This window comes from Diorhabda carinulata, unplaced genomic scaffold (assembly GCF_026250575.1).
Source record: "Diorhabda carinulata isolate Delta unplaced genomic scaffold, icDioCari1.1 Dcau_14, whole genome shotgun sequence".
In the NCBI taxonomy this organism is placed as follows: domain Eukaryota; kingdom Metazoa; phylum Arthropoda; class Insecta; order Coleoptera; family Chrysomelidae; genus Diorhabda; species Diorhabda carinulata.
Window position 1 is genome coordinate 527,501 of NW_026613959.1, and position 7,500 is coordinate 535,000.

The 7,500-nt window shown below is 38.4% G+C and overlaps 2 non-coding genes and 1 pseudogene across 2 annotated transcripts; all 3 read right to left on the reverse strand.

The window, feature by feature from the left end:
* Positions 1-1,490, reverse strand: part of LOC130903147 (large subunit ribosomal RNA) — a 4,955-nt pseudogene extending 3,465 nt beyond the window's left edge.
* A 680-nt stretch (positions 1,491-2,170) lies between these two features.
* On the reverse strand, positions 2,171-2,326 carry LOC130903175 (5.8S ribosomal RNA). The gene has a single exon (XR_009060583.1). It is a non-coding gene; the product is annotated as a 5.8S ribosomal RNA (ribosomal RNA).
* An 871-nt stretch (positions 2,327-3,197) lies between these two features.
* Positions 3,198-5,122, reverse strand: LOC130903129 (small subunit ribosomal RNA). Its single transcript, XR_009060547.1, has one exon. It is a non-coding gene; the product is annotated as a small subunit ribosomal RNA (ribosomal RNA).
* Positions 5,123-7,500: the final 2,378 nt, after the last annotated feature.

Consider the following 7,500-nt stretch of genomic DNA (forward strand, 5'->3'; position numbering starts at 1 on the left):
ATTTTGGCGCTTTAACTCGACGTTTGGTTCATCCCACAGCGCCAGTTCTGCTTACCAAAAATGGCCCACTTGGCACTCTGATTCGAGTCTCGCGGCTTCATAAGTTCGAGCAAGCCGGAGATCTCACCCATTTAAAGTTTGAGAATAGGTTGAGGTCGTTTCGACCCCAATGCCTCTAATCATTCGCTTTACCGGATGAAACTCGTACGCTACGAGCGCCAGCTATCCTGAGGGAAACTTCGGAGGGAACCAGCTACTAGATGGTTCGATTAGTCTTTCGCCCCTATACCCAGTTCCGACGATCGATTTGCACGTCAGAATCGCTACGGACCTCCATCAGGGTTTCCCCTGACTTCGTCCTGACCAGGCATAGTTCACCATCTTTCGGGTCCCAGCGTGTACGCTCTTGGTGCGCCTCTTCTCGTAATGAGAACGAGACGCCCCGGGAGTGCGAAGCGTTTACAATTTTTATTTGCAAATCGCTTATCCTCCCTTGGTCTACGCGAGGTAAACCTTTACTTTCATTACGCCTTTAGGTTTAGTTATTTCCCAATGACTCGCGCACATGCTAGACTCCTTGGTCCGTGTTTCAAGACGGGTCCTGAAATTACCCAAATCGATAGCGTCGTTGATCGGCGTTTCAAAACGAGGTCTGTTCGAGAACACCGTAACCAACAGTCGTTCCGGGACAGAATCGGCATTATGTCCGATTACCGTCAAACACGAAACGCTCTTGCTACGGGCCGAACGCTAATTAATCTAGCGGCCCCGCGCCATATTTCTACCGTCGAGCGAGTCTGTCGGAACATCGAGGGTCCCCATGAATTCGAATAAAATCAAGTGGTCTACCACCTCGAGTCTTAGACAGACACCCAACGGATCACGACGTCCTACTAGAGGAAAAGTGCACGCGTTCGATATCGATTAGAAAAACGTAAAACGCGATTTATTGTAATATGCCGAAACACAAACAATATCCGTCATACAAACGTTCAACTTCAATTATCGAAACGCGAATGAATTTCCTCTTTCGACCTTTCGGGTTTCTCAGGTTTACCCCTGAACGGTTTCACGTACTCTTGAACTCTCTCTTCAAAGTGCTTTTCAACTTTCCCTCACGGTACTTGTTCGCTATCGGTCTCGTGGTCATATTTAGCCTTAGATGGAGTTTACCACCCACTTAGGGCTGCACTCTCAAGCAACCCGACTCTCAGGAGAGATCCTCACGCAATCGGCAACGGTCGCTACGGGCCTGGCACCCTCTATGGGCTGTGGCCCCGTTCAAGAAGGACTTGGACGCGCCGCACGATCTCGTGATAAACGGATCCTCCCTAACACCACATTTCCCGGTGGCCGATATCGACCACGGGATTCGGTGCTGGGCTTTTCCCTGTTCGCTCGCAGCTACTGAGGGAATCCTAGTTAGTTTCTTTTCCTCCGCTTAGTAATATGCTTAAATTCAGCGGGTAATCTCACCTGCTCTGAGGTCGATATATTATAATATATCTCGTATAATATTTAAATACAATTCGCCAAACTATCATAATCATCTCTCATATGAAATATAACATTATTTGTTTTTATTTAAAGAGTCGGCAGCAGCAGCAGCAGCATCAGCATCAGCATCAGCAACACACCACCAGCCTTTATACATATATAATATTTTTAATATATATAATTCATATATTTTGTCGATATACCGTGTGTATAAATGATATAAATAAAACACTGGTCAGACGTCCAGTCTTCGAAACTTTATTATTTCTCTCGGACACGACGACCGCGTTATCATTTTATCATAAATATATTATATATACACACACTTATTTATCGACTATATATACGTCGTATATATGTATAATATATATATATTATATATAAATATAACTCTCTACCAAACAAATTTTATGTATTTCATATAAATACACGATTAATTTATGGTATAGCGGGTTGTGTTCAAAAATTGCGTAACTTTTTCTATAAAAATTTACGCTGCTTTTCGCACTTTAGGATGCCGCACAAATACAAAAAAAAATACGCACAAGTTTGTATGTGCATGTGTTTTTTCTTAATTAGTGTGCGTTATTGTTTCACATCCAACACGCTTAGGCATTATTTTTCTTTAATAAATAGAAAAATTTTAAATTCTAAGCAGTCTTTTAAATTGATACGACCCTCAGTCAGGAGTGGTCCGGGAACGAGTATCCGAGGACCGCAATGTGCGTTCGAAATGTCGATGTTCATGTGTCCTGCAGTTCACAAGTTGACGCGCAATTAGCTGCGTTCTTCATCGACCCACGAGCCAAGTGATTCACCGTTCAGGGTAATCATTTTATTATTATGTCGTTTTCTCATATTCTATTCGTCGTATTTTTAATATTTGATTATTATTAAATTAATAATATTATTATAATATCTTATACGCGTATAGAAAATTTATATAACGACATTTTTTATATATATATATATATATATATATATATTATAATAAATGGTAATTATTCGAAACTTTTAGAGAAATTATAATATCGTACTTTGATATATCTGATAAATTTTAACCGCTGCACATGTTTTATTACAAACGAGGCGCGCATAGACAGATATCTCGCACGATATATTCCTCCTCTATATATTATTACAGTTTTTTTTTTTATCTTGAAAGTTTTATACAAATTTCGACGGTCGGGCGTAAATCTTCGAACACCTTCGAAATAATACATAAAATATTATTTCTAAAACGAATTTTTATACATATCGATAGAATCGACATGTGCTTAAATTTCGTTTAGGTACCCGGATGAAAATGTCTCAATAACATAATCATCACATATAATCTTGTCGATATTTTCTTGTATTACCTTCAAACGATAAAAAACTTAGGTAATAATATAATAAACGAAATAAAATTTATCCATAAAAATATAGACACACACACGACAACAGACGACGTTTCAATAAACTATATATTTTTCGTTTATTATAATAACGATTCTTTATCAGAACGTTTTTAGTTAACAAGAAATTTTGTTAATGATCGTTCCGTCAATCGTTATAATATATATATATATATAATTTATAACATATATAAATTTCTTTTGAAGAGTTCGATAATTTTGTAGAAGAAAATTCTCTTTTACAATTAATACAGACTTGATTTCGTTTTTTTTTTTTTTGTTTAAAAACGAACAAATACTCTGTAATGATCCTTCCGCAGGGTTCACCTACGGAAACCTTGTTACGACTTTTACTTCCTCTAAATGATCAAGTTTGGTCATCTTTCCGAAGCATCGGCGACGCCGAAACGCCACCGCGCTCAGTCCGAAGACCTCACTAAATCATTCAATCGGTAGTAGCGACGGGCGGTGTGTACAAAGGGCAGGGACGTAATCAACGCGAGCTTATGACTCGCGCTTACTGGGAATTCCTCGTTCATGGGGAACAATTGCAAGCCCCAATCCCTAGCACGAAGGAGGTTCAGCGGGTTACCCGGGCCGCTCGGCCAGGGAGGACACGCTGATTCCTTCAGTGTAGCGCGCGTGCGGCCCAGAACATCTAAGGGCATCACAGACCTGTTATTGCTCAATCTCGTGCGGCTAGAAGCCGCCTGTCCCTCTAAGAAGAATTATTTGTACGCCGACAGTAAAAACCGCGAACGGCAAGAGCCGAAACTCAATACCGACGGGCCTTTGGGATGTCGAAATACGCCTAGTTAGCAGGCTAGAGTCTCGTTCGTTATCGGAATTAACCAGACAAATCGCTCCACCAACTAAGAACGGCCATGCACCACCACCCACCGAATCAAGAAAGAGCTCTCAATCTGTCAATCCTTCCGGTGTCCGGGCCTGGTGAGGTTTCCCGTGTTGAGTCAAATTAAGCCGCAGGCTCCACTCCTGGTGGTGCCCTTCCGTCAATTCCTTTAAGTTTCAGCTTTGCAACCATACTTCCCCCGGAACCCAAAAGCTTTGGTTTCCCGGAAGCTGCCCGCCGAGTCATCGGAGGAACGTCGGCGGATCGCTAGCTGGCATCGTTTATGGTTAGAACTAGGGCGGTATCTGATCGCCTTCGAACCTCTAACTTTCGTTCTTGATCAATGAAAGCGTTTTTGGCAAATGCTTTCGCTTCTGTCCGTCTTGCGACGATCCAAGAATTTCACCTCTAACGTCGCAATACGAGAATGCCCCCATCCGTTCCTATTAATCATTACCTCGGGGTTCCGAAAACCAACAAAATAGAACCGAGGTCCTATTCCATTATTCCATGCACACAGTATTCAGGCAAAATTTTGGCCTGCTTTAAGCACTCTAATTTGTTCAAAGTAAACGTGCCGGCCCACCTCGACACTCAGTCAAGAGCACCGCGGCGGGATTGAGTTGGGCCGCCCTTGCGAGCTAAGCCCACCGGCAGGACGTCCCACGACACGCCAGTTAACACCGCGTACGATGAACCAGCGGCGTGGGACACAGATTCGACTACGAGCTTTTTAACCGCAACAACTTTAATATACGCTATTGGAGCTGGAATTACCGCGGCTGCTGGCACCAGACTTGCCCTCCAATTGATCCTCGTTAAAGGGTTTAGAGTGTACTCATTCCGATTACGGGGCCTCGGATGAGTCCCGTATCGTTATTTTTCGTCACTACCTCCCCGTGCCGGGAGTGGGTAATTTGCGCGCCTGCTGCCTTCCTTGGATGTGGTAGCCGTTTCTCAGGCTCCCTCTCCGGAATCGAACCCTGATTCCCCGTTACCCGTTACAACCATGGTAGGCGCAGAACCTACCATCGACAGTTGATAAGGCAGACATTTGAAAGATGCGTCGCCGGTGCGAGACCGTGCGATCAGCGAAAAGTTATTCAGAGTCACCAAATTGTACGATGACGAGCAAGCCCGCCACCGATTGGTTTTGATCTAATAAAAGCGCTCCTTCCGTCTCCGGTCGGAACTCTGTTTGCATGTATTAGCTCTAGAATTACCACAGTTATCCAAGTAAATGTGGGTACGATCTAAGGAACCATAACTGATTTAATGAGCCTTTCGCGGTTTCACCTTAATTTGGCTTGTACTGAGACATGCATGGCTTAATCTTTGAGACAAGCATATGACTACTGGCAGGATCAACCAGGGAACTGTGTTTTATAATATATATAATATATATTATTATTATTATTATTATATATATATATATATATTTTATAATAAAAAACTATTATCGAAAAAGTTTTAATAACAATATCCAAAAGAGGATAAATTATGATGATGTTTTTTATATTACATATATACTTTATATTTATACATAATATAATAATCATCTATATTCGTGTATAAACACATTGTTATTTACTTTTTCTTTTGCGTGTTTGCTGCGCTTATTATTGAAAATATATAATTTTCAGCGCCACGCTTTATTTATATTTTTTCTTATTTTATAAAATTTCACCGAATCGACTATAAATCTATCTAAATTTAATCGAAATGAGAAAAATTAGATGATTACGTCGACCGGGCTACAATTTCGACATTATCTCTACCCTTCGCTAGATTGTAAGCGACATGGTTTATACATTAGGTAATAATGAACGAAATTTTTATTCTCGCACGGAATAATGAGAGTTATCGCAAATATTGTGTATTATATATATAAAAGTGTAATATAATATATATTTTTCATAGACGATCGCATATGAATCGCTCACGATAGAACGCTAGCTAAATTCGCGATCTCGCAATAGATATTTAATTTGTGGATAAATTGATATAATATCTAAAAAGGGAACCGCTAGCAATATACGTTAATATATTGGAGGAGAACGGGGACCCTTTCAGAAAACTATATAATCCACCGATGTGGAATGACCGAAACAACGTCTTTACGTAAATTATAACGAGTTTATTAAAATTTAACGAGACGTCAACTTCGATACACCACACATATATGTGCGCTGTACAACGGTACGCCTTCTACATTAACATTAATAAAGATGTATAGTGAAAATATATAAAAGATGTATTGTGAATATTAAAAAGAAGTATTATGAAATTACATGTTTTGTATTTAGAAGCCGTCCGAGGTGTATCTATCACATAAAAGTGTTATGAAAATATTAACAATAAGGAAAAAAAGTATTATGAAATTAGATGGCCGCTCGATGTATGAACGTACGAGGTGTATTATATAAAAGTTGTATGAAAATAGAAATAATAATGAAAAACAAGTATTATGAAATTAAATTCCGCTCGATATAGGAACTTGTCGAGAAAGATGATTTGTGAAGTTGAATGGAGATGTTTTGTATGTAGAAGTCGTCCGAGGTGTATGACATAAAAATGTTATGAAAATATTAACCATAAGGAAAAAAAGTATTATGAAATTAGATCGCCGCTCGATGTATGAACGTACGAGGTGTATTATATAAAAGTTGTATGAAAATAGAAATAATAATAAAAAACAAGTATTATGAAATTAAATTCCGCTCGATATAGGAACTTGTCGAGAAAGATGATTTGTGAAGTTGAATGGAGATGTTTTGTATGTAGAAGTCGTCCGAGGTGTATGACATAAAAATGTTATGAAAATATTAACCATAAGGAAAAAAAGTATTATGAAATTAGATCGCCGCTCGATGTATGAACGTACGAGGTGTATTATATAAAAGTTGTATGAAAATAGAAATAATAATAAAAAACAAGTATTATGAAATTAAATTCCGCTCGATATAGCAATTTGTCGAGAAAGATGATTTGTGAAAATTGAGTGGAGATGTTTTGTATTTAAAAGCCGTCCGAGGTGTATGACATAAAAGTGTTATGAAAATATTAACAATAAGGAAAAAAAGTATTATGAAATTAGATCGCCGCTCGATGTATGAACGTACGAGGTGTATTATATAAAAGTTGTATGAAAATAGAAATAATAATGAAAAACAAGTATTATGAAATTAAATTCCGCTCGATATAGGAACTTGTCGAGAAAGATGATTTGTGAAGTTGAATGGAGATGTTTTGTATGTAGAAGTCGTCCGAGGTGTATGACATAAAAATGTTATGAAAATATTAACCATAAGGAAAAAAAGTATTATGAAATTAGATCGCCGCTCGATGTATGAACGTACGAGGTGTATTATATAAAAGTTGTATGAAAATAGAAATAATAATAAAAAACAAGTATTATGAAATTAAATTCCGCTCGATATAGCAATTTGTCGAGAAAGATGATTTGTGAAAATTGAGTGGAGATGTTTTGTATTTAAAAGCCGTCCGAGGTGTATGACATAAAAGTGTTATGAAAATATTAACAATAAGGAAAAAAAGTATTATGAAATTAGATGGCCGCTCGATGTATGAACGTACGAGGTGTATTATATAAAAGTTGTATGAAAATAGAAATAATAATGAAAAACAAGTATTATGAAATTAAATTCCGCTCGATATAGGAACTTGTCGAGAAAGATGATTTGTGAAGTTGAATGGAGATGTTTTGTATGTAGAAGTCGTCCGAGGTGTATG